The 25,974-nt window shown below is 37.9% G+C and overlaps 1 protein-coding gene across 13 annotated transcripts in view; it reads left to right on the top strand.

Annotated features, from left to right (window-relative positions):
* LOC137124082 (teneurin-3) overlaps positions 1 to 25,974 on the top strand; it is a 379,316-nt gene that overhangs the window by 200,863 nt on the left and 152,479 nt on the right. Inside the window, exon 1 of one of the 13 annotated variants that reach the window (XM_067498742.1) lies at positions 6,828 to 7,371. The exons of the other annotated variants lie outside the window; for them this stretch is intronic. The gene's annotated coding sequence lies outside the window, so the exon portion shown is untranslated. Of the gene's footprint in view, positions 1 to 6,827; positions 7,372 to 25,974 lie in introns of those variants that run through there. 13 annotated transcript variants of the gene reach the window in all.

The following is a 25,974-nucleotide window of genomic DNA, read 5'->3' as shown; positions in this document are numbered from 1 at the left end:
TTTATTTATTTATTGCAAAGAGACAGAACATAAACGTAGAGTCATAAATCGCAATTAACAAAAAAAGTTCAATTAAAGTTATCATATTATTAATAAATTCACTTGAGTTACCTTATCTGTGTATGTGTGTAAATATATAACAGAGAAATGACAGAAAGAAGGGTGGACACATAAATTAAAAATAGATCAATATAAAAGTAGAAAAATAGAAAAACTAAAAATCCCTTGAAAATGAGTGAGCTGTGTCAGGACAGAGATAGTATATGTTTTAATCCTTGTCCTCATGCTTCCCTGGCCACCCTAGTAAAATGACCAAGGCCTAAATGAAAGAAAGACAGTAGCCATAAAGTAAAAATGTATGTAAGTAAATGTAATGTGTAGATTACGTAAATGTCACAGCTGGTTAAGGGGGGATTAGTTAGGTTTGTATCATACTCCTTTCATAACTTTGGCTCCATTCACCACAAGAGTGCAATTGACGTCAAAAAAGAAAATATAAAGGTGATTAAAGTCTTGGTTGGTAGCTTTAAATTAAAGGAAAGAACATTTGTGACAGACACAGACAACAAAAGATACGGTTGGTGGTCCTCTGGGCCTCCTGATGTTCCAGAGCACCAGTGCCGTCTTCCTTTTTAAACTCTAGCCTACCAAAACGTTGACTTGGACACTCTCTACTTTTAATGCTCCCAGTCATTCTACAAGAGCAACTCTTCCAGCCAAATGTGCCTAACCACACCTGCAAGTGGATCATAGACCCACTGACAGGATGCAGCATGTGAAGTAGAGCAAACATGTCTCTGACCCCTTAACCACCACCACCAGCCTACCGCAAGGTGAAGTGTCCAACTATTTGTGTCGCACAGGACCTTAAAAGGAAGAACATTGACTCCCTAACAAAAAAGGTGCAGCAGAGGATGTACAGTAGTTTCTGGTGCACCTGAAAAAGTTAAAGCTGCCAAATTCAGTAATGGTGAACATCTAAGCTGCCATCCTGACCTGCCTTTTCTTTTCTAATACAGACTCTCTTTATTTATTAGGTCTTTTGTGCCTCTCAAACTGAAATCTGTGTAATGAACTACCGTGTGCACCAGCTCAATTTTGTGTTTTGGTTAATATAAACTGATAGATTCCAAATTAAAAACAAAACACATAATCAACTCTACAAAGAAAACTAACTATATATAAAAATAATAATTACAAAATATGAAATAAGAAAATAAAATAAAGTTACTTGCCACGTGACCAATTCACTCAATTGGACTATTATTCTGATTCTCAGTCTTCATTTCTTAGCAACCTGCCTTTAGTTTAATTAGTGATGTTATTTTAAGGTCAGCAAATAATAATGACCTCCTGTTGATGCTGGCAGGTAGAGTGGGCTTATAGGAATAGCTATCATTTAATGAGATTTATTGTTCGAACTCAGAACTGTTCCATCCCCCTTTGCTTCATACTTCAACCTGTAAACTTATATGTATACCCGGACACACACACATATACACACAGTGTGTGTGCTTAATACCCTAGGCTGGGCTATCTGAGGATCCAGGGGCTCTCTCACACGCTATGAAAGCACTTTAGTGTGTGTATTCAGTGACATATTTATTAGCGGAATGAATTTGACAGGGTTATGTGTACTATCAGTAATTTATATACGTGGCCATGGATTTGGTATATTTTCACCATGTGAAAAGATAGTAGTTTGTTTTGGCTGTTGATGTTATTTGTGGTGATGCTGTGCTTAAACCACAGATCGACAAGGCAGCGGGGTCACCAAAATGTATCCTAAATGGTTTAGTCCACTCCTATTTGATCTTACTAGTCGCACACACACACACACACACACACAACACACACCTAGCTGTAGGGTGCACTGGTCAAGATGAATACTGTTATTTTGTAGTCTGGCCAGGAGGCTGAAATGTCTGAAGCTCATAGTGGCTCTCTCTTTCTCACTCTCTTATACATATGGAAACACAAACGTGCACACACACACACACACACACACACACACACAACACCAAAGTGAGAGGGAGTTGCACTGCATTATCTCACCACTGACTCAAATCTTCAATCCTGAATGCAGGATTAAGGAAAATGGAGAAAGATCTCCTTTCTCTTCCTCTTTCCCTCCCATCTGCTGGTTTAGAGTTCACGCCTCATTGCCTTTTTTCCTCTTTAATTCACCAGTTGGTTTGTTTAAAACTCTCTATCTCTCTGTTCCTTGCCACATTCTTTGTCTTTCCTTTTTTGCCTCTCACCCATTGTGCCCTTCCTGTTCACACTCTTCAATTTCAATCACTCTTTCCTTCTTTCTTTCAAAGGTTGAGAATTTGCCCAATGGGAGTTCCATACAGTGAATAAAGAACAGACCCATATCACACGCAGTCATACACACACACACATACATTTTTGTCATTTAAACACACACACACACAGCACACACTCTGAAGGCCTGTAGAGTCTATATTGTGTGTGTCAGTGGGGTGCACCAGCAAATTCACTAGTGTTACAAAAGTCTCACTGCTGGAAGGATTGAGACAGAGTCCAAATCCCTCTCTCTCTCCAGCGTTCTCTTTATACATTGAATTGGAATGTAGCTAAATATAAGAGCAATGTTTTTTTTTTCACATAAGTTTATATTTGAGATATACTGTAAATGTGGAAAAATATTTAGTGTATTCAGTATGAAATTCAAATGTAATCCCACATTTCTGACATGGACTCTGAAGTGGGATCAAGGACACAGTCAGTATCAGTGGAGTTTAGGGAATATTAGTAACACGAGATATTAGCAACCACTGTTGCTGAGCCATTGCAGGATATTCATAAGGCAGAGATGCAAAAGCCTGACTGACTTCTACCAGCTACTGGATTTGACAGTTTTTAGTGGAAAAGATGGAAAAATGGTCCCTTGGTCACTTACAAGCATAAATGTCAGTTAATTTTGACATCTGGGCAAAGTTAGCTGTGAATTTAGTTTTCGTTTTTGCAGGCCTGACACCTCTTTTAAAATTGTGGTTAGTTACATGCTTTTTCTCTATTTCTTGTCTACTTTTTCACATTGCACATCATATTGTCGGGAGCAAACGTTTTACACATACTGTTTATGAATTAATATTCTAAAAATATTTGTTAAAGACTTGGAGTTTCCCTCCTCGGGCTCATACCCTTTGTCTGATCATCCATGCAAGCTCTTGTTTCTTCCTGCTGTTATGTAGTGTCTTCTGTCCTAAATCTATTCTTCTTTCTTAAACATTTTTTTTTCTTATACTCAAATACTGGCTGCATGATTGATGCTTTAACATATAAATTTAATTTCTTGCTGTATGTTGGTGGCATTCTGGTTGTAATATAATTATATTTAAACAATAATAAACATACTGAATTTTCCATTTATACTTAAAAAGTACTGTTACATGTACATGACTGTAAAGCAGCATTATTATTATGCTTGATAAACAGCCATGATCATGTCAATGGAGAATAGTAAGACGACAGCCACACAGGGTCAAGCCGCGTGAGAGGTGGCTTAGATAGTGCACACAGGAAATTATAGTATTAAGTTTGCCATTATTTTCATTTCTTGTTTATCTTCACGTTACTATGGTAAAGCCATGTTCTCAATCGAATGCTTTAGAATGAATTTATCTTTTCCAAATATCTGTAATAGCCTGTTTAGACGGGTAATTGTCTTTGTTAGTATTGTTTCAGAGTTACATGAACGCATGCGCTGGCTTTAAAGGCAGGTTGGACAATTTTGCTGCATAGCTACATAAAAAAAAAAAGATTTAGTTTCACACTCCATCCTTTTCCTCAAGCTGGGAACTCAAACTGTTATCTGCAATTCCTGCGGCATAATCAGCCATCTGATATTGCTATCAAAAAGACAGTAAACTCTTTGCACACACAAAATGTTTCCAAAACAGCTGCTCATTCACTGGCCTGTAGTCCTGCTTGCTGAGAGATTTCCCATTGGTTAATCTGACTCTCAGTTATTAGCAACCAGCATTCACTGCCTGTCATTGTGCTGATTCAGGATATCAAATAAGTGGATCCTGGGTGGTACCCCTGGCTAGTGAAAGATATAAAACTAGGTGTGGAGACATTTACAACACAGACAGACAGACAGTCACATAAAGTAGATACATAATTATCAGACATATAAACCAGGGAAATGTGTAATAAAGCAGCAGCATTAAGGATTAAGGATAACTCCACACTTTATATCCTCATATCTTTGCCAATGTCCTTTATAGAAAAATCAATACTCTATTAACCTCTATGGGAGATGATGCTTATATCATGAGCTTGTGTGTATGTATGTGGTGATGATGTATAGATTAATAAAATTGGTTTGTGTACAGTTGTGTGTGCCTTGACTGAATTAGGTTTTTGGGCACAGCATCATTTTTCGTTACATTTGAGAATCAATTGAGTTCATAAAATGGACTGGCTCAATTGTACTACAGGGGATAATACAAGCGTTTGCCTGGCTTTTCTTTATTTATTCTGTTTGTTGGTAATATTTATTTCTACTGCGGCACATGGTTTTAAGTTAAACATGGTAGAAATGTATCTAATGATTATTTTCCCTATTTGCAATTGGCACTCATTGTTTAGCCCTGTGTATGAGCTCAGCACTCTGTTGTTGGGAATTTCTGCTCTGGTTTCTGGTTTTGCCATCACCACATCAGAACTAAAGAGCTAACTAAAGCTTTATACCCTACTTTGTAAAATGCAGGATGGACAAAGCACTAAGTGTGCAGGAGCATGCCAGTGGCACTAATACTGTCAGATATGGACTTCACCACATAAAAGAAGGGCAACATCAAGGGGTAGTTAGTGCTAAGCTAACAAGCTGTTTTCTCTGTGTAACACAAACTTACCAGCACAATGAGCCTTCTCAAATTTTAAGAGCTATGTGGAGAAGACAGGAAATGTGAATAATATACGACAGGAGTTAAAAGTGTCCTTCAGCATCGCTCACTTTCAGTCATCAGGTAACCAATGTCAAAAGAAAACCCAGTCAGCAGCTTTAGACTTTGACACTTTTTCTTTTCAGTGATAAAACTATACATTCATATTTATAGCTATTTTTATGTATTTCCTCGTACAATAAGTGAAGCGATTTTAAAGAACATTCATCCGATTTATTACCTTAATTTCATTTAGGGGTCACCAAGCCCACAACATACAAGCCCATTACACACTCTACAATAGGGCTCATGGAAGATGATACATACAAGCTTTCTGCCTCCAGAGCAAACACATAACTCAGCTTCCTAGAGTCCTGTGCAATGGTTATAAACCAATCGTTCACACAAGGGAAGGAAATGTACAGTGGCCACTTCATAGGTGCCTTGATGCAAATACTGGCCTGTTCAACCTAAAGTCAGTTCCACCTCCTTTGGTGTTAATGTTTGATCTCTTCAGATACACTGCATTGTATAAAATGTAACCACTTTTGGTTTTGTATTTTCTGGCCTTTTTTTTTTCTCACCCATAAAATAGTATGAAATCTTTCAAAGCAAGCATGTCAGCTGACACTGACATCATATTTCTTGTCATTGTGACAGGTGGTCACATAGATACCTGCTCATTTAGACTAATCTTGGCCTGCTGTAGTTCTGCTGAAGTGTCTAGTGTCTCTGAGCTCAGGTTGTTCTGTTAACTGAAAAGGACGAAATGCAAGTGAACCATAAAAACATGGTTGTACCAGAGTAAAATGCTGCCCATAAGAAATTTGGAGACAAATTTATTTTCTTCCAAACAATATCCTCATTCTACTTTTACAAAGACAATAACTTACTAGAAAGACTAACAGTGAAGACTGAAAAAAGTGGTTACTCCGAAGAATGTAAAGAATGCGTTTAAATTTAATTTATTGCATTTTACTAAACAATGTTTATGAGTTTCCACTTTTGTTTCACACTTATACCTGTATTAATTAAATATTAAATATACATAGATAAATTGATAGAGAAAAAAACACAACCTGAGTTAAATAATAAAAGACTCAATTTTACCTATATAAACAGAAATTAATAACTTAAATTTAAATTAAAAAAAAACTTGTTATTTAATATACCAAATGAAAAATACCACTAAGAGAATTTTAAAAATATGTTGAAATTAATTAAATATCAAACATCATTTGACAGTATTTATTTGACAGTATTATTTAAGAAATATGTTATTCACATTTCCTACACACACACAGACACATTCACAGCTTCGTGACCACTGTACACACAGACGCACACACACATTTCTTTGTGGAACCTGTCAGAGCCCCTGATTGTGTTTTGTCTAATCTTAGTCCCCTTGCTGTCGATTCCTGTTTAGTTCCTTTTAACCTTAGGTTCATGCAGCTGCCTTAAAACTTAACTGTATAGGACCACGTAAATGTGGGCTGCGTGCATGTGTGAGAGAGTGAGATCATGTGTGAGCGGCTGAGAGATGTAGTTGCTGCGCTATGAATACATATGTGGTCGGGAAATCAGGGAGATCAGAGCAAAAGAATGCAGAGTGTGTGTAGCAGAGAAGGGACAGCCCTCCTCCTCTCCTCTCTCTCTCTCACATCTACACCTTCAGACTCCAAATGCAGAACCCGGTAATGCAGCCCCTCCTCCCGTAACCCCCCGCCCCCCCCCCCCCCCCCCCGGTCTTTTTTCCTCTCAAGCCAACTGCCTGTATGAGCCAATCATGCTCTTCCCTCCGCCCTCTCGCTTCTCGTGGCTCCGCCTCTGTCCTAGCTCAACCAGCAAGAGAGCTTCAAACCTAGAAAAAAAAAAAAAAAAAAACGAGGGGGGGCGGTTAGCCAGGCAGCCACACACTCAGCAGAGGTGGCATCAGCAGGCGAGGAAAGAGACGGCGCTCTCACACACACACACACACACACACGCAACACACACAGAGTGACAGGCAACGACAGGCAGAAGCCGAATAGGACTGGACTAAAGAATTCACACTAAGAATCATGCGTTTTCATTAAGTGACAGAGAAGAGAAAAAAGGGAAGGAAACCAGGAGCAGTGCAGAGCCTGTGTTTTTCATCCTCCATCCCTCACTTGGAGCGCAGACGCTGACTGGGAAGAAGTGAGAGAAAAGACTGAGGCAGTCCCACAGACAGAGACACAGAGACGCGAGAGCACGCCACCAAAAAAACACGGCTTGTGCTTTTTGGACATTTTCTAAAGAACAGGGTGGAGAACAGCGAGGGAAGACAAGAAAAGGAGGTGTATTTCTGTGTTTTTTTCCCTCTGCAGAGGGGAGACTCCTACTGTTCATGCGTACCTGAAGGGATCCTATGTGTTTTTGGGAGCGTTAACCCTTTAAGCGGGGAAACTGGAGTACTCACACAGACACGGTACGGAACTAAATTCACATTTTCTTTTTTTTTTCCCCTTTCTTCTTCAAGATTCTCTCTCCCGCTGTCTGTGTGTGAGAGTGCGAGAGATAAAGAGAGACAGAGAGTGAGTTTGTGCATTGATTCTGCAGTGTGTCTCGGTCAGTGTGTCTTCGTGTCTTCGGAACTTGATGTAGTCTCTTGTTTTATTGCCGAATTCAGTGACCGAGTGTAAACACGCGCCCGCGTGTGTGTGTGTGTGTGTGTGCGTTTTAACAGTGCTACCAACAGCTTGTTCAATGATAAAGTGGTAAAGGAGCGGCAAAGGGGGGGGGGGGGGGGGGGGGGGGGGGGCTTTTGCAGTTAATCCTGTGACTCTATAGCTTTTGTATCATCATGTCTTTATATCTTTTCGCACTTTTCCCCTTTTCGGTTTTTCCATATTCCTTCTTTCTCATCTCGTCTCTCTCTCTTTTTTTTCCTTCCTGCATTCTTTGTCTTTTTTCTTCTTCCACTCAGGCTGTTCATGGTCGCACGATCCTAACTACAGTGTGAGGCTAAATCAAGATAAGACAAAAAATCGGGAAGAATCGGGCAGTCAAATAGTCAGTCATTTTTAAAAAATCATTCCGAGGTCCCATAGTCCAAACTTTCACTGACGATCTCAGTTGTGTTCACCGACATCGCTGTCAGGCACATATATAAATATACACCCACTATACTATATAGTATAGTGGGTTATATTATATTATATAGTATAGTGGGGTGCAAAACAAAAACGTTAATTAATTAAAAAAAAAAATTTTATTCACAGTAATTGTTTTTTTTATCATTTATTTCTAATGAATGAAGAACATTTATACTTGCTAAATGTTTATTATAATAACTAAAGTGGTAAAAGAGTGTGTGAAACAGTTATTGGAAACTAATGAAAGATTAACTATAGTGCAAAAGTTTCCAGTAGTTTTTTTTTTTTGCCAAATGAACCTAATAACTTAAGTTAATTTGTACTAGTTCAGTGTTATGTTAAATATTCCCTTGAACAAACAGATTTTTTTTTTGACATTTTAAAATGAGGGGATGCAAACTTCTGCACCCAACTGCAAGTAGCTAATATCAGTAAGTGAACAACTACTGTCTTTCGTGTTTGTGCTTCAGTAGTCTTTAGGTAGACACACACACAGGGACACACACGTAAATATTATAGTAGTTGATCAGACAGATTCGCTTGAAGGTTAGCTTTTTTATTTTTGAGGCCATCAAGGGGCAGAGTTTTAGGGAATAAACATGGAGAGTTTTACCCTAATTAGGTTTCGAATAAATGTGGGGAATTTAAAGACAAACATTCAGGAGAAACAGCTGTCAGTCATAGGCTGAGTGAGCTCCTCGAAGTTTGCCTGTGCCCCATGTGTATGTATAAAATCTAGCATCTTTCACACTTTTCCTATAAATGTCCTTCACTATTCTCATCCTTTTTACATATTGACAATGTCAGTGAAGTAGAATTTCTCAGCGCCTTTTTTCAACTACACACTGATTACAACTACTACTCTACTCTTTACTTAGTGTCAACCTAATGTTTCACACTGTCTTTTAGTCTTCTGTAGGTCATTTGTTTGTGTCTTTAGGTTTTGTTCGTTTGTTTTTTTCTTTTTACACAACTATTCAATCCCCTTAATTGTGTGTTCATTATTGTAACCATAACAATCAGCAAGTAGTAATTTTAAACTCAAGCTATGATCCCTTTCCCCAAACCTACACAAAGAGTTTTTATGCCTGAATCTAATCAAAAAGGGACAATTTGTTTCACAGCGATGAAGGTGCTTGTTCATGAAACTCTCCTGAGGGTTAGACCACAGGGGAGAAACAAACAATATATTTGTTTGTGTTGAAGGACTTGTTGCTTGTAAAATTAAATGAGTAAACACTTTCAAGGACAAATTTTAAATGGGAAGATGTTCATATGTGCTCTTACTATACCTTGCTGTCATCTAGATCTTAAACTCAGAAACATATCAGCCAAGTTAATCTGCCTGTCTGACAAGTCACTGCTTCTGCCTTTTGCATTGTGTGTTTAGTGTGTTTGGTGGGAGTTTCAGTGGCTGGACTGTGTGCTGCTGCTCAGACACAGAAAGAGAACACTGGTTTAGCTTTTTGCCTAATCACTTCCAGACACTCAGATTTACATTCCATTGCTCTGTGTGGTGGGTGTCAGTTGCTTTCTCTCTCCTCCCTCAGTGCTTTGAGAGAAAAGGCTTCAGTTCACCCCACACTCCACCCAGTTGTTACTTTTTCAATTACAAACATAAATTTTGAGGTGCTCCTAAAATGCGTGTAACGAAGCAAAAGAGGAAGCTGCTGATGGATTAAAGGAATTAAACTGTCACTGTGCGAGGAAACATGCTTAAATATTACTGTGGATCGACAGATAACAAAGAAAGGATGGCAGAGAAGGTGGTAGAGAGAAGAACTTGTGTAACTCTTTGTGATTCCAGTGAGCATATTAGGAGCGGTAAGACATCAGGGCAAGAATTTGAAAGCTATAAAATTCCATATCCTATTCCTTGAGTATTTTACACCAAAGGTCAAAAGTTAATCCTGCACTAAACATATTAGCTTGTTTTTGCTCCCGTATAAGAACAGAGGTTTGAAGCAGTTCAAAGTAAAATAAGAGTCTTGAATGCTTTGTACGGTGTACTGTAGTTGCTAAAAATGCTTTGAGCAGAAGGCAGGGCCAGATGTTGAGAAGATGAAGAATATTCTCAGATTATTAGCAGCTTTTAATAACAACAAGTGAGTGTAACCTGTGTGGGTGAAATTTAAAGAGATAATTTTAATGATATAAATGTGTGGTTTAGAATAATAGTAAGAACAGCCCCTGTAATTAGCTTTATCCTTCTGCATATGTACTTAATGATATTTAAAAAAGAACATGTGCATTTGCAGTTACATGTGGTATAGAAAGGTAATTTTTAGGACAGTGTTTTACCGGAGAAATTGGGCATGTTATTAAGGTAAAGTTTAGTGCTTTTTTTTCATCTTCTCTGGAATGTTTTAGTGGATAAGGAAGACTGTGTTTCAGACTAACTGCTGTGAAAGACAACCAGCACAGACAGCTGCTGCATTCCACTGTAAAATGTGTTTAATTTTAGATCTGGTACAGTTATTAGACAGCTTATTGATGAGGTGTATTATTATAGAGCACTTACTTGTTGTGGTGCTCAAATGGCATTAAAGATTACATATTCACAACTTCATAGGAAAGCAATATAAAGGCATTTAAATTGATAATACAACAAAATAATATTTCCTAATTCTAGGTTCAACACAAGGACTATTCAATTAAAGGAGTGTAAATGTGTGAGTTACATTTCTTTTTTTGCATTTTTTGTAGTACACTGTCAGTTCAAGGACAGATCCTGTGGAGTAAAATAAGCAGAACCAGGTGAAGCCACATTTAATGATCTACATTTTCTACATTTGCATCAAACAGCAGTGGAAACATGTTCATTATCACCTTCACCTTATAAACTTAAGATTTTGATAACAGTGGTTCAGAACAGTTTTTTCTCTGTTGGCTTATTACGTTATATATAATACACACACACACACACACACACACTCATGTATATATGTGTGTGTGTATATATATATATATATATATATATATATATATATATATATATATATATATATATATATATATATAATCCCATAAAGTTGGAATTAAATATTTTTTACCTCTTCTCGTGACATTTTTAAGACAATTCTTCCTGGTGGCTGCACCTGAGTGAAATAAAGAACTGTATCTTGTTGGAACATTGTAACATCACCACACAGCAGCATTCCAGATGTGGTTTACAGGTAATCATTTGTGTCCAATAAGTGAGTTAGGGTTATACACAAGTATTGAAGTACAAATGCTGCCTTGTGTACAAAGCCTGTTTTCTGCTTGTTTTCTGATTTTTCATCGCCATTGGCAACATCAGTCAGTCATGCAGATTTTTGTTGTTGTTGTTGTTGTTGCTAAAGTCAGATTGCTACAAGATGAATGAAAGCTAAAATTACTTTATTTCAAGTAATTGTTTTGGACTTCTCCTGTACCGTTGTGGGAAACTAACAATAAAACTGACCTTGAACCTTGGTTTGCTGATTAAAGGGGCAGTGTGTGGCTGATCACTGGGGCAGACAATGTGACCAGCCAACCATTATATGACCTGCTGGATCCCACCACTGCTGCAATTGGAGAAACACACATACACACACACACACACACACACACACTGGTATTTGGCTACTGCAGGGATATGTACACATTCACATGAGCGACCATGCATGGACTGTAAGAACACACACATCATTGTAGTCAGTGTTGTCTTTCTGGTCCAGGTTTGTGAAAAAAGCTGCCAGTGCTATTAACTGAGTATGTGTGTGTGTGTGTGTGCGTGTGTGTGTGTTTGTCTATGTGTGTAAAAGTAAAAGAGTATAAAGATATGTCTTGAGAGATTCATCCTGCTTAAAAGGAACATGACTCTCCTATCTCCCCAATTTCTCATTCCTCCACTTTTCTTCTGTTTATCTGTATCACGCTCTTGCTCTGTCACACACTCCACACAGACACCACCAATGCCCCAATCGCCCCCTACCTTATATCTCGCTCTGTCTCTCTGTCTCTCTCTCTCCACAAATAGAGCACTATCTCCTAGCAACAAGGCCTTTGAGAGTGATGTGTGAGATAGATTGGGTGTCTGAGATAGAAGGGCCTATGTGTGTGGATGCATGTGTGTGTATTTATGTTTCCAACCTACAGAGCCAGGACATAACTTTTAAACACACACACAATACTGTGTGTGTGTGTGTGTGTGTGTGTGTGTGTATAGTAATTTTTCTGATGGATTTTATTAGTCTTAATGGAGCTATTACAAAAAAATTAACTTTCAGTTATTCGTAAAATAGTCTGGGCCAGCATGTGCATGCGTACGCACACACACACACACGCACACACACTGTATAACATTATTCTTTAACAATGCATACACAAAGACCCAATGATTTATAGTAGTTCATACTCACTCACATGGGATAACACGAAGATCAAGCTCATTCATATTACTATATTTTGGCTGTATTTGTACTTGTTTTATATATTTTTCTCTACGTAGAGGAACATTTGTAGTGCATTTATCATAAGGCTCAAGTAGGTGTATGTGCGCCTGTGGGCCTATTCATGCATGTGACATTCATAGGTCTCTGAAAGTGTGTGTTCTTCTCTTCTTATTACTAATTCAGTATCGCATAACATAAAAGGCAAACCTCCTGCTTCTCATTTCAATAATTACAAATTAAAATACACAGTAAAAGCCACCTAGTGCAAGTCTATCTATTTTAAAGGGTAAATTATCATTAGTAAACCTATTGGCAATTATGTCTGTTAAAATGTTTGATTTCATAGAGAAAAAGTGATCCCAGTCTTTTGAACAGTAGTATTTGTTCTAAAATAGGCAATTTGACATTAAAATATATGTTTTTTTAACTATGTAGTTTGTGTATTCAAAATAGTTAAAATAGTTAAAATAGTTCCATTAAAGCAAAGTATAAAATTGGACAATAACAATGCTGATTATTTTTCTGGCAATTGGCCAAGTTTCATGTGCTTGACCATTGAACTGTTGAATACAAGGAGTAAAAAAGATACACAGCAAACAACCCTAAGATTCAAAGTTGTTTACACAAAAACTAAAGAAAAAAGAGAAGGAGCAGCCTGAGTGATGAGGTGCTTGCTGACTAAGTGTTTCTTATCATAGACTGAGTCCAGATGGTTTGAAAACACACCTCCTCTGCATTTGCTTTGTCACTCTGTTTTCCCTCCTCTCTGGTACTCTCTCTTTGTCTTTTTGTGAGGAGTGTGACAACTAGGGGCAACTATGGTGCAGGAAGGTAGAGCGGTTGTCCACCAATCTTGCAGTTGTTGGTTTAATCCCCGGCTCCTCTCGTCACATGTCAAAGTGTCCTTGAGCAAGACACTGAACCCCAACTTAGTTGCTCCTGGTGAGTGTTGGCCAGCTGCATAGCAGCTCCCCCATCGGTGTATGAGTGTGTGTGTGAGAGCTGGAATGTGTGAGTAAGAAGCAGTGTAAAGCGCTTTGAGTGCCAATAGGTAGAAAAGTGCTATATAAGTGCAGAACATTTACAAATATTAAGTAATACACACAGTACTCATGTAACATGCACACAAATAACTAGAAGGCTCTTTTTAGGTCTTATCTTGCTGCTTTGAGAAATTAAGACGGATGAAGTAACGGGGAAATAAGCCATGAGAACCTGGAGATAGTGGTGTGCGTGTGTGTGTGTGTGTGTGTGTGTGTGTGTGTGTGTGTGTGTGTGTGTGTGTGTGTGTGTGTGTGTGTGTGTGTGTGAACTGCAGCAATGTGTTTTAAAGCATGGTGCATGCAGCCTTCTTTTAATGTGAATGATCTGTTAAGTGCAGTTAAATGAACACTACTTTGAAAAAGCCACTTCACATATGTTTAGATGAAGTACTATCTATATATTTTATCTACCATTTCTTTTAAGGTGTCTTTATAACTACTTACATTTTGTGTCTGTGTGAGGCATGTGTGAAGGACTAATACTTTCTGGGAGTCATATTTCTTGTAGAAACACTATGCAGGTCAGAAAAAGATGAAACTGCAGCTGTCTCCTCTGAATAATTAATGGATAGGTTCCCATATATTAATATTGCTCAATATAGATGGGTTTCCATCTGTTGTGTGTTCTGAGACTTTCCTGTGACCTGATCACCTCAGGAATCTCGCACTATATTCATTCCTACTTGTAAACTGTATGAATATTCAAACTACTATTCTTAATATTTTCATTAAGTAGAATATTGGATGTTAATTTTCTGAACATACGTTTAGGGGAACAGTCCACATTGGGCAACAGTAGCAAATAACCTGAGCTATGTTTATTACTAGTGACAGTAAGTTCATATACATGCACTTCAGTAACCTGGTTACAGGCAGCTTTCTCCAGTAAATAGATTTCTTTGCCATATACATGTGTAACTGAGATTGTTTTACAGGAACATAAGGGGTTTACACTAGGTTGCAGACAGCGAAAGTAGCAGCACTGAGTAGCCCAAAAATATGCCTCCTCTTTTTTAAATTCAGTACAAATGAAGTACAAATAAAACTTTACTGAACACAAGTGGCTGTAACAGGCTTTAAAAATGTCTACTAAATATTAATTTACATTTGGGCACATTGTGCTCTGTTCAGTTTACTTTACACACACACCAAAGAAAGAAAGAAAAAAAGAAAGAAAGGAAACTCACTTAAAATCTTTGAGTCATGCCAGGGGAGGGGGAGAAATCAGATTACTCTTTCGCTTCATGTAAACACAGATTTACCGTAATATAATTACTTTAGTTCATGTAAACACAGTCTGTAATGAAATATTTCATCCTGCTGTTTAACAGTGTTTTTTTCTACATTGAAAGTTATAAATTCTTTTACTCAAAACAGAAGACACAGTGAAGCTTTTTTGTTTCAAGATTTTCTTTGCCTCAAAATTGAGAAGTAAAAGGAGGAGAGTGACAGAGTGTTTGTAAAAAAAAAAAAGACATACACAATGTAAGCACAAAAGGAATATACACTCTCACACACATGAACCTCGTGTCCCCTTTATGATGACCTTCTCCCCCACCTACCTCACTCCCTTCTTCACCTCTCCTCCCCCGTCTCCTTGTCTCTTTTGTTTGGTCATGTCAGGGCCACAAGGCAATGGTGTCAACTTTCAGAAAGTGTGTGTGTGTGTGGGTGAGAGAGAGAGAGAGAGGGGGGGGGGGAGATCTGGACTTTGTGGTTGTATTAATGGGATATGGGGGTTCTTTCACCTTTGAACAGACTTGACATGGTGTTAGCTGAAAGTACATACCACGGCACATTTTGCACATCACACACACACTCTGTTCACAAGAGACAAGTGATTCTAATGCAAAACTGTTTTTCAGTTTGACATTGTGGGCCTGTGTGTGGGTGTATTTCCCTTTTATCAGTGTTGCTAGATCAGGACCATTTCATCTACCCCTCCCTGTGTGTGGAAGAAGATACAATACAAATTCATTTGTGTATCTGTGCACATTTGGCTGCTTTTGTTTGTTATTCATTTCTCTTCCCTCTTCTTTCTCTCCATGTCTCTCTTTTCACCGATTAGTTTTCTGGTTGACTCAAGAACTATTATATGTGACATCCTGAGGAAATGTCCCAACACATCTACAAGGAAGAGGGGTAAAAGCAAAGAGAGGATAATGCAGCAGAGTGTGGTTGGTTGCTGAATTTAAGGCTTCACTGCCGCAGCTACCAATTTCAAACAAAGCTGTTGTCAGATCGTATCACTCAGTTGTTCATTCTAGTCCGAGCCGTTTGTCTGTCTTGTCTACTTTCAAATGTCCAGCATTTAATAGAATGCTTCTTGACATCTTAGAGAGGGGGCATGAAGGTGTGTTACTGAAGAAAGGGTACATTTTCCAATGCAGAAAAAAGTAGTATAAGTAGATGTGATGTGGTGGTTGCACCACCTCCTGCTCTTTTGAAGCTTGGGAGAAATTGCTCGATTTTGACCTCTCGGATGAGTTTAATTACAGTGCATCTACAGTCTCTTTTATGCATGTATCATCTACATCTAACACGTTAAATCCATTACAGGAATAACTACTGAAACTGTTGCAACAACTTGTATTTAGTATTTAAGCTTCAATGCATAAACAATGCACAGTGTGTCAGTAGGGACTTTTCACTAGGTCTGGCTATCAGAGGTAGCCCAAAGGTACACAAACTTATGCCAAGTGGACTCTTTACTCTGCATGGGAATACTGAGCCTGACTGGGGAGGGTTCTTTCAGGACCTTGCCGTGGGCTTCTTCTTTTCCTTTTGGCTGTTTTCTTTCAGGGGTCACCAGAGCAAATCATGTGCCTCCATCTAACTCTGTCCTCTGCATCCTCTTCTCTCACACCAACTAACTTCATGTCCTCCCTCACTACATCCATAAATCTCCTCTTTGTTCTTCCTCTAGACCTCCTGCCTGGCAGCTCCAACCTCAGCATCCTTCTACCAATATATTCAAAGTTTCTCACATGTCCATTAAAATCTGCACCAATCACCACTCTCTCCCCTCTGGAGATGCTCTCCATCACTTCATCTAACTCACTCCTGAATTTCTCTTTTTCTTCTAACTCACATACTACCTGTGGGGCATAACAACTAAAAAAATTAAACATCACGCCTTGAATTTTCCAGCTTGTCTGATAAAACTCCTATTTCAGGATACTGTCAGTCCTACACTCTTGGTTTTAATCTTCTTTCTCTGCCTACAAACATAACTTCCTCCTCTCCTTCTTCGACCAACAGTAGCCTAATTTCCAATGGCAGCCTGTATAGAAGTCAGATTCAGTGTTGAAGTCATGATTCGCATGTTTAATTTGGCATGTGTTTTATGTTGGATGTCCTTCCTGACACAACCCTCTGCATTTATCTGGACTTGGGACAGAGACTGGCTTGTGCCCCCTTGTGGTTGCATTTAGGACCAATTACAGGAGGCTATAATTTGTGAAATGTCTTGCTCAGTAAAAGTAAATCTCAATCAGTGGTGACACACTCATACATGCATACTCACTAGTAGATTGTGACAGCTTTTAATAACTTTGGTGCTTCAAACACAATTTGACAAAATTGGATAAAGACATGTCCTGCTTAAGCACAGTCTTGCTACAGTTCTAAGTGATGTGGTATTCCGTAACATAAGAAGTTGATCTGATGGTGTAGCTCTGATAATAATGTTGTATAATTTTTCTTTGTACAGTTTACAATTTTACATTCAAAGAACAATGTGGAATCAGTTAGAAAGGCATATACATTTAAATTTATCAACACAGAAACATAATTTCATTCAGATGTTAACATTTAGTCATAAGTGAGGTTGCTTTGAAAAATCAAAGTCAGGGAGAAAACAAAGCAAAGTACTATAAGAAGAAGATTTTTTTTATTTCATGAGATGCAAAATAGGACAGAAAAAATATAAGATAATTTGCTTTTGTTTATTTGTGCTCTGTTGTGGAAAAAAGTTGTGGAAAAGTTCTGTCTTCAATAGTATAAGCATTTCACCATAGTGAGACCACTGAGATGAAAAGTTTTGCTTGGGATGTTTTGCTGTGTAGTGATGGGACCACCAGATGCTGTTTGTTGGCACAGGGCAGTGGGCATTAAAAATTGTACACCTGGATTAAGGAGTTTAGATAGTTGTTGAGTTTTGGCTGATTGGTTCTCTAGCATGACAAGCATTTGCCTTATGACTGGATCTTGGTAAGATTTTAAATGAATGTTAACTACATTTTTGCAGAAGTTTGTATTTAGAAAAAAAAGTGAGTGCTGTGGCAGCACCACACCTGTACCCATAACAGACACAATTGGTATTGTAGTTGAGAAATTGTAGTCATAGTACTTACTCGGTGAAGCAAAAGAACTGACAACTGAGTGTAAATTAATTAATTTCTACTACAGCAAAGTCACATATCATATCTCCTTTATGCTTTTATCTAAATAAAATAAAAAAAAATGCATTTATATTATTCACTGCACAAGGTTTAACATAAATACATGAATCACTTACTATAACTATTTTTTTTCTTCTCCATCTGATGTGGGTCCACTGGTACAGCTGTAAGAGGGAGGGTAATGGTAAATGGTCTTCACCTATATAATGATTTTCTACCTCATTTGTACCCAAATTACTTTACATTGCTTCTCATTGACTCATTCACTCTCACTATCACATGCACCGATGGGGGAGCTGCTGGCCTACACTCACAGGAAACAGTTGGGGTTGTAGATGCAGCAAACAGATTCCACTAGATCTTGCTCAGGTATTAAGATATACAATAAATTAGGTTAAACACTTAGCATGACATATAGACAGTTATTTATTTTATTTATTTAGCATATTTATAGCAGTTACAGATTCTACAAACTCATTACATTACCATTTTAAGTTCTAGCTGGTTTGGTGAGTTTTTTAATGAACTGCTTGTATTGGCATTTTACTTTGAATTGAATTGTGAATTGTGTTTGCACGTTTAAAAAAATGTGTTCACCTGAGTGTCTCAACTCAGCTTGGCTCAGTCTTCCCACCGCTAGATCAGTTGCTGCTTTGCTGCATTGCTCAAAGTAAAATGTGTCCTAGTAGCTAATATAATAATATCTTGAGCAGCAACAGGGAGCACCTTGTTTAAATTAATAAAAATGTCTTTGCATTATCTGTGAGTGTGTACATGATTGTAAATGTTCTGCACTTATATATCACTTTTCTACCTATTGGCACTCAAAGCGCTTAACACTGCTTCTTATTCACCCATTCACACTCGTACACTCACGCACACTCATACACCAAGCTGCTATGCAGCTGGCCAACACTCACCACGAGTAACTAAGTTGGGGTTCAGTGTCTTGCTCAAGGACACTTTGACATATGCCTGGAGGAGATGGGGATTGAACCAACAACTGTGAGATTGTTGGACAAACGAGAGTGGGTGAATGAGAAGCAGTGTAAAGCACTTTGGTTTCCAATAAGGTGGAAATGCAATTGTAATGTAATGTAATTCCAGACCTTTTTTTTAATTAACACAAAGCCTCAAAAGTTGTCCTGTTTATTTAGACATATTAAGACTGTCATACTACAACATGCAAAAGAGGAAAAAACATCCCCACCTGAGAGTGTAGTTCAAAGAGTCTTGTCAACACTTGTCTCCTTTATATCCACCGTGCTTTGATATGCAGAAGAAGCTACTTGGGGCACTTGCCAGTGTTAGAGCAGAGCACAGTGAACTGTTATTGTGAAAATTCACAACTCAGACAGCAGTCCAGCACATTTGCTTTCGCAAAGCATCTCATTTAATCACATCACCTTCCATCGAAGATCTGCCAATATGCCACTGTCATTGCTGGAAACGGTGCAGGATAAAGTAACTTACCCTGCCTTATGGACCCATGATATTGTGTTGTGTACTGTGTAGAAAACCATTCTCTGGTCGTTAGAAATCAACATGTACCTTCTTCTATGAGCTCATTAAATTAAATAAACATTATGACAGCAATGTTGCATGCAATGTGTGTTTGTGCACATGTGTGCAGCATTCGTGTATGTGGTTGTTGTGCTCATCCAGTAAGGTTGATGCCGGCAGTGAGTCTAGCTTAAGTCAACCAATTATGTTGACTTCCATGTGCAGCATAACACTCACTGCCACTCACAGCTTTACAGGATACATAGTAACACATAGACACATGCTTTTGCACACACAAATACACACACACACAAAAAAGAACCAGATTTCTTGTTTTATTCCTACCCTTTTTTAATTACACTCTCACTGACAGGTTTATTTAATTTATTCATTGCATTTCATTTGAATATGTGGTGCAGATGTGTGGAAATGGCTTAACTGTAGTTTCAGGATATAATTACAATTTCTCTTGTGGGTTTAGACAGAAGCAGCAAAGAGCTCACTAGCACAGGCACTGGCTAATAGCACTATATAACTTCTCCTGGGAATTATTTTCTCCTTCTTACTCCTAACCACCCTGCACTCACACACACACATGGGAAGAAATGTGTGCATATGGCACGTACATTTGTCATCATTGACCCTCTAGTTTTAGCTTTGATTGCTACACTGCTGACTACTCTTTTCTGTCTCTGTGTTGTGTGTGTGTATAAGGTGGTCATGAGCATATGTTTGTGTGCGTGTGTGTGAGTGTCTCAGTGTGTGATGCTCAGACTCACCCTGACACTACTGTTACTTTCTTAGTGAATTCATGTTTCCTGGACCCTTCAAACTTAAGCAGAGAAACCTGTTGATGTACACAGATGTGTGATTGCTGGTGAACAAACATGGTGGACACAATTAACAAAAAACAAGTCATTTATTATTAATAGGGCAGTCTAAATATTATGTATTTATGTATATATATTTTTACTTTTTGATTGATTAATCACAGAAAAACATTGCACGTTTAAAAAACCAAGCACTCATTAAATTAATTTTGTAGTTTTGGGGTGGGAGCAGCTCCATAGAGCATATTAGCTCATATTTGATTGAATATTAAATATTTTAATACATTCACAGCAGAATTGTTGTATGCAGTTCATTTACATTAATTAATCAAAGAGCACAGAGCAATGAACTTTTAATTTTTTTAAATGCTTCCCAGTCCTATTAAATCTATGTATCCAAGTAAAAGTAAGAACTCTGACATATTGATAACTTGACAGTAACTAGTAGACTGAGCTACTACTGTTTTGATTGCTGCAGGTTAATTACTATAGAGACAATCTATCCCATAGAGTGCTTGTCTTGGGCCACCCATGCTTGTTGTGTTATTCATGTAAAAAATATATATACCAAAGATATGCATAAGTTGCAGAACATGAGTTATTTACAATTTATAAAGACCCTTTGTCTCGATCCTCTCATGACCAATTGAAATGGTGGTTTAAATAATAGAGATGATAATAATAAATAATAAAAAATAATAATAAGGTTTTAGTTTACGCTTATATTTACTGCTTCATCACATGTTTGACACATGATTTGTCTGTTGAAATGTGTCTGATGTTTCAATTAAACGGCCATCAGCAACAATGAAGCAAATTGTAGCAGTCAGTGGCTAAAAATAGGAAGCTCAAATTTTCGCTATACATTTCCATTTGGTGATAATAAATAACACCAGAGTTCATTTTGCTGAGCTCAGTGAGTGAAGTAGAGTCACTAAGTGAGTCAGTGAGAGTCACTGATCAGTGTGCCTAAATATATTTTCACCTTCACATGCTTTAATATCCCTTGTAGCAAAATGCTGCAATGAAAAGTCTGGCTGCGAAGGACATCAGCCACAGTGCCAGGAGATAAGATGGTAATTTGTTATATTTTTGTCAATGCCGATTAAAAAAAAACCAAAACAAATCCCCTCATTGGTGCTGATACTGATCCATTGACTTGGGACATCTCTACCTTTTCACATCAAAAGATTTAGCCTCCTTTTGCCTGTTAGTAACATCACCTATGATAAGGTGCTTATTAGTTCCTCGAGAGTATCTTTCCATATTCCTATCATGTGAAACACAAAAAAATCCCACAAATAATAAAAAATGTGCAAACACAAAAACAAACAAAAAACCTAAATACAAAAATTAAGTTTAGAAAGCATGACTGAGAGGTACAAAGAGGGAGAGTAAATGTGGAAAGAGAGAGAGATAAAGCCTAAATCTAGTCCTGCACAAAGATGCAAAGATGTGCATGTGGATTTTCCAATGAATGGACAACAAAGCCCAGTGGTCTGGTTTGCAGGCAGGCCATTGGCATGGAAAAGGATTAGTGACCTAAATCACAGCTAGGTCCCGCTCAGGTACACTCTGTGGTTCTGGGTGTCTGTGTGTATGTGAGAAATGTTTTGTAGCTGTTTGTGTGTGTGCCTGTGTGCAAATTTTAGTTTGTAACCATTGTTGTGAGGACAATTGAGCGTTGCAGGGACATTTTGCATGGTCCTCACAACTTTAGATTGCAGCATGAGGCAGGCTTCTGTTTTAACAATATTTTACATAGGTTAGGTTAAGGCTAGGGTAAGGGTGGAGCTGTGATGGTAAAAGGGTATAGGGACATGGAATGCATTGTCCTCTAAGTGTCCTCACAATTAAAGAAAGAGAAACAGAGACACACGTGTGCGTGTGTCTCTGTGTTGCACTCAACATATTGCTGCATTAACAAAAGCTGTGTGTGGTGAATACATTCTGCATAATAATCACCTAAAGGCTGTGTGTGTGGATCAGCAAACTTGTCAGTAAATATTAAGAACAAAGTGCTGGGTTTATAAACTAAAACATCTAGTTATGTTCAGCCTAATGGTCTAATTTGGTTAAAGGGGCGGATTTCTGACTAGGAGCTTGCAGTGTTTTTTCATGACAACTGTTGTCCAGCCGTAATTGAGGCAAGGCAGAGGCTCAGCCACGCTAAAAACATAAAACCACTGTTTCTCCTTAGTTTTATGATCCTGTATCACAGCGTAGTAATTTCTTTAGGTGTTTTCCCCACATTAACTTTATGGCACTGTTCACCTTTAAAAACCACAAACAGGATGCAAATGACTGCAAATACATATATATTACGAAAACTTCCCCACTGTCTTTTTTCTTTTCTTCAAGTTCAGTTCCTCTACCAAAGGCCTGGGAGCTTGAGGGTCCTGCACAGTACATTTGTTTTAGGACTGCTACATAGGTCTCAGATGTTCTTCCTAAAATCTGCTGGAGCCATTTTCCTAGTTTAGGGGTCTCAGCTCTCAGTGTTCCGATTACAATATCTTCTTCACATTCCACATCTTTTCTAATTCTGGTTTTAGGCATTTGTAATTTTCAAGATTCTCATGCTCCTTCTTCCTGATGTTGCTATCACTTGGAAATGCTACATCTATCACTACATGCTTTCTCTTCTGTTTGTGTACCAATACGATGTCAAATTAGATTAAAGGTCTATCTCATTTTGAACTTTTGCCTGCAGGATCTCAAGGTACTTGTAGCTTTCCTCAAAATCTGCTATGTTGCCATCTGGTAATACAATCCCCTCAGTTCTGGCTACCTTCGTTTCACCTGACTGAACTTGTCCAGTCAGAATGACATTCCAGTGTCTGGGCTGTAGATCCTATTGGCGTAGATCAGTGAGTCGATGTGTTGTTCACTCCTGACATACAGCTTGATCTCATGATCTCATCCCAACTTGGCGGGATGGCTGATGTCCCATTCTGTAGTCATTAGAAATAAGCACTGTGGAGAACAGCAGCAGGTACAGAGCATCTCCTCGGTAAATGCTAACATTGATGGTAACTTGTGCACTTATCTTAAAGTTGGACTATAGAGTTAATTTTTACATCTCCTTTGGGTTATGGATAAAGACTCTATTAATGTTGTACAATTCCAAGCATTGTATGGTCCATGTGTGAGGATCCATAGGCTTTGCAGATGGTGCAATAGTTGGAAGGACTGATTTTTCCTCAAATACTAGGAATTCATATAATGTGGATGGTCTTTTAGGCTTTTTTGTGTATCAAAGTGTAAATTCAGTCAAATAAGGGGTCAGATTCTTTCATCCTATATGTATCTTAAACCCAAATATTTTCAGTGTACAGCAAAGGAGGATTGTTATTCCAACACTTTTAGAGAGGACCACTGCGGAAATTCTTCAGCATCTATTTACTTCTGCTCTTACTCATTTTATGCTGGACATATAGTGTCCAATCATTAAGATCAGTTCCTTTGACAGGTCACCCAGCGAGGTTAGTGTGAGCTGTCAGGATTTGTGTGCAAACTAACAAACCAACAAAGAGCTCAAAGCTGAACACAGCTACACATGTGCATGCTAAGTTAATTTATGAATCATTTTATTCAGTTTCAAAATGAACAATATTGCTTAATGGAGCTTTAAATTACAGGGTAGGTGTGGTAGTGTTGTTGTGATAGTTGGATTTTCATTTCAGTTCATTTATTATTCAAAGAAGATTTAGCACTTGAGTACCACAGCAAATCAGAAGCAGTGTGGGGATGAGCCATGGAACAAGATTTTGCAAACATATTTGACAGCTTTATAGGAGTATTTTTTTCTCAAAATTATGTGAGTTGTCCATCCCTGTCAGCTATCTAAGCCAAGTTGTTTATAATTGGAAGAATCTAGAAGCAGTATCAGGATGATTATATTATTTTTATTACATAACCTTTTTGATAGCTTATTGTTTCCACCATTCCTCATATCTTCACTCAACTATCACTTTTACATTTACAACACCTTAAGGCCTTAAAGGGCTTTAGTGAAGGCATATGATTAAAACATATCTTAAATATCAGCATCAACAATCAAACTGCCAATTATTGTTTTTCTTTGATTGAACGTTAAGGTTTAAATCAATAAGGAATGCAGGGAAAATTCCAAGCAATCAGGTTTATTTTTTTTCTTTTATCACTAAGTTTTGGAAAGCCCTGATGTTTGTCTGAGCCCATCAGAATTTATACTGAAGACTCCTGCGTGGACGTCGAGGAATCGTGTTGTTAGATTTAACACAGTGCAAGATTGAAGTCACCGTAGCTAGATGTTTGACTGTTGTGTTTCATGGAGTTTAGTGATGCTAAATTGCAGGTTGTAGATACCATTATAGCTGAAGGAGGGCAATAAATGGATTGTATTTCATATTTATTGGCCACAATGTTTTCTCATCATATGATGAAATGTCAGAAAATGACCCCAAAGGGGCCTTGTAATGTCATGTGTGGCAATCGCTGTCATGGTTCACTAGACTGTCTGCTTTTCTGTACAGAGAAGGGCACATGGAGATCAACATGTTTTGCAAATCTGATTTGTCTCAACAAGGCAGCTACAACACGCAGACTTAACAATGTGCAATAAAATTAAGACCTTTCAGGAACAGCATCAAACCTTAAGGCAGACCGGCTTTCAACACTGGTGCTAATAATGTCAACATTATACAATGAAAAAGGTCCACTGTTGTTACTGTAAAGAAAGTGATGGTGTGTTTATGAAGTTTCATACTGTAACTCCAAAACAGAAGGTAAAGACGATGTAATAGAATCAGGGAGGAAGTACACATAGCTTTATGATCCCATTACAATAGTGATACGCAGAAATGATCTGTGAGGTCAAATGCTTTGCTTCTCTGCATATACCCATCTGTTTTTCTTTACACACTGTCAGAGAGCTAGAGCAATTGATGTCGTACATCCCACCCCCCCCCCACACACACACACGCACAGCACACACACACACACACACACACACACACACACGCACAGCACACACAAACGTCAACCAAATGACTTATATGTGATATGACAGCAGGGGCTATGTTGCCATTTTATCTACTGACCCACTTGTCTGGGTGAGGGGCTCTTTTCTCTTTTACAAACCCCTTATTTTAAAATAGCAGAAAGAGTAAAAAAAAAGTTTTGTTTTTTTAATGAACATAATATTTAAATTGCATGCAGCATGTACGTATGAAAAGAAATACAGTAAAAGAACTAACATTTGTACTTGGTTAATGTGCATTTAATATTATGGTAATGTTAAAAAAGTTGTTACTCTTCTTTTCCCATTTGAAAAAATAAGGGCAAACATAAATTTGCACACAACTGTACATGAATGCGTCTTAAAGAAAAACACAAGATTATTTTTTGAATATCACTTGGAAAAAAATATAAAAAAAATAAAAATATAAAAACATAAAAATATGATTTAAAACATAGCTCTACATGTCACCAGGTCTCTTGTTTAAGTGAGACACTGAACAGCACTAGTTGTGATTCTTAGGGTTTTGGCAAGATGCTGGAGAATGCATTAAGTGAGTGAGTGTGCGTGTTTGTGTGTGTGTGTGTGTGTGTGTGTGTGTGTATTGTAATCGGCGCATAGTGTGGTAGTAGATGCCTACACAACCCCAGGGTACATCACCTTATATTCACTCTGTTGAATCAATCTTGTAGAATTATATGGAAACAAATGAAAACAATAAATGTAGGATATAAAGG

Source organism: Channa argus, chromosome 3, assembly GCF_033026475.1.
Source record: "Channa argus isolate prfri chromosome 3, Channa argus male v1.0, whole genome shotgun sequence".
Taxonomy (NCBI): Eukaryota; Metazoa; Chordata; class Actinopteri; order Anabantiformes; family Channidae; genus Channa; species Channa argus.
This window is presented reverse-complemented; position numbering and strand designations above follow the sequence as displayed.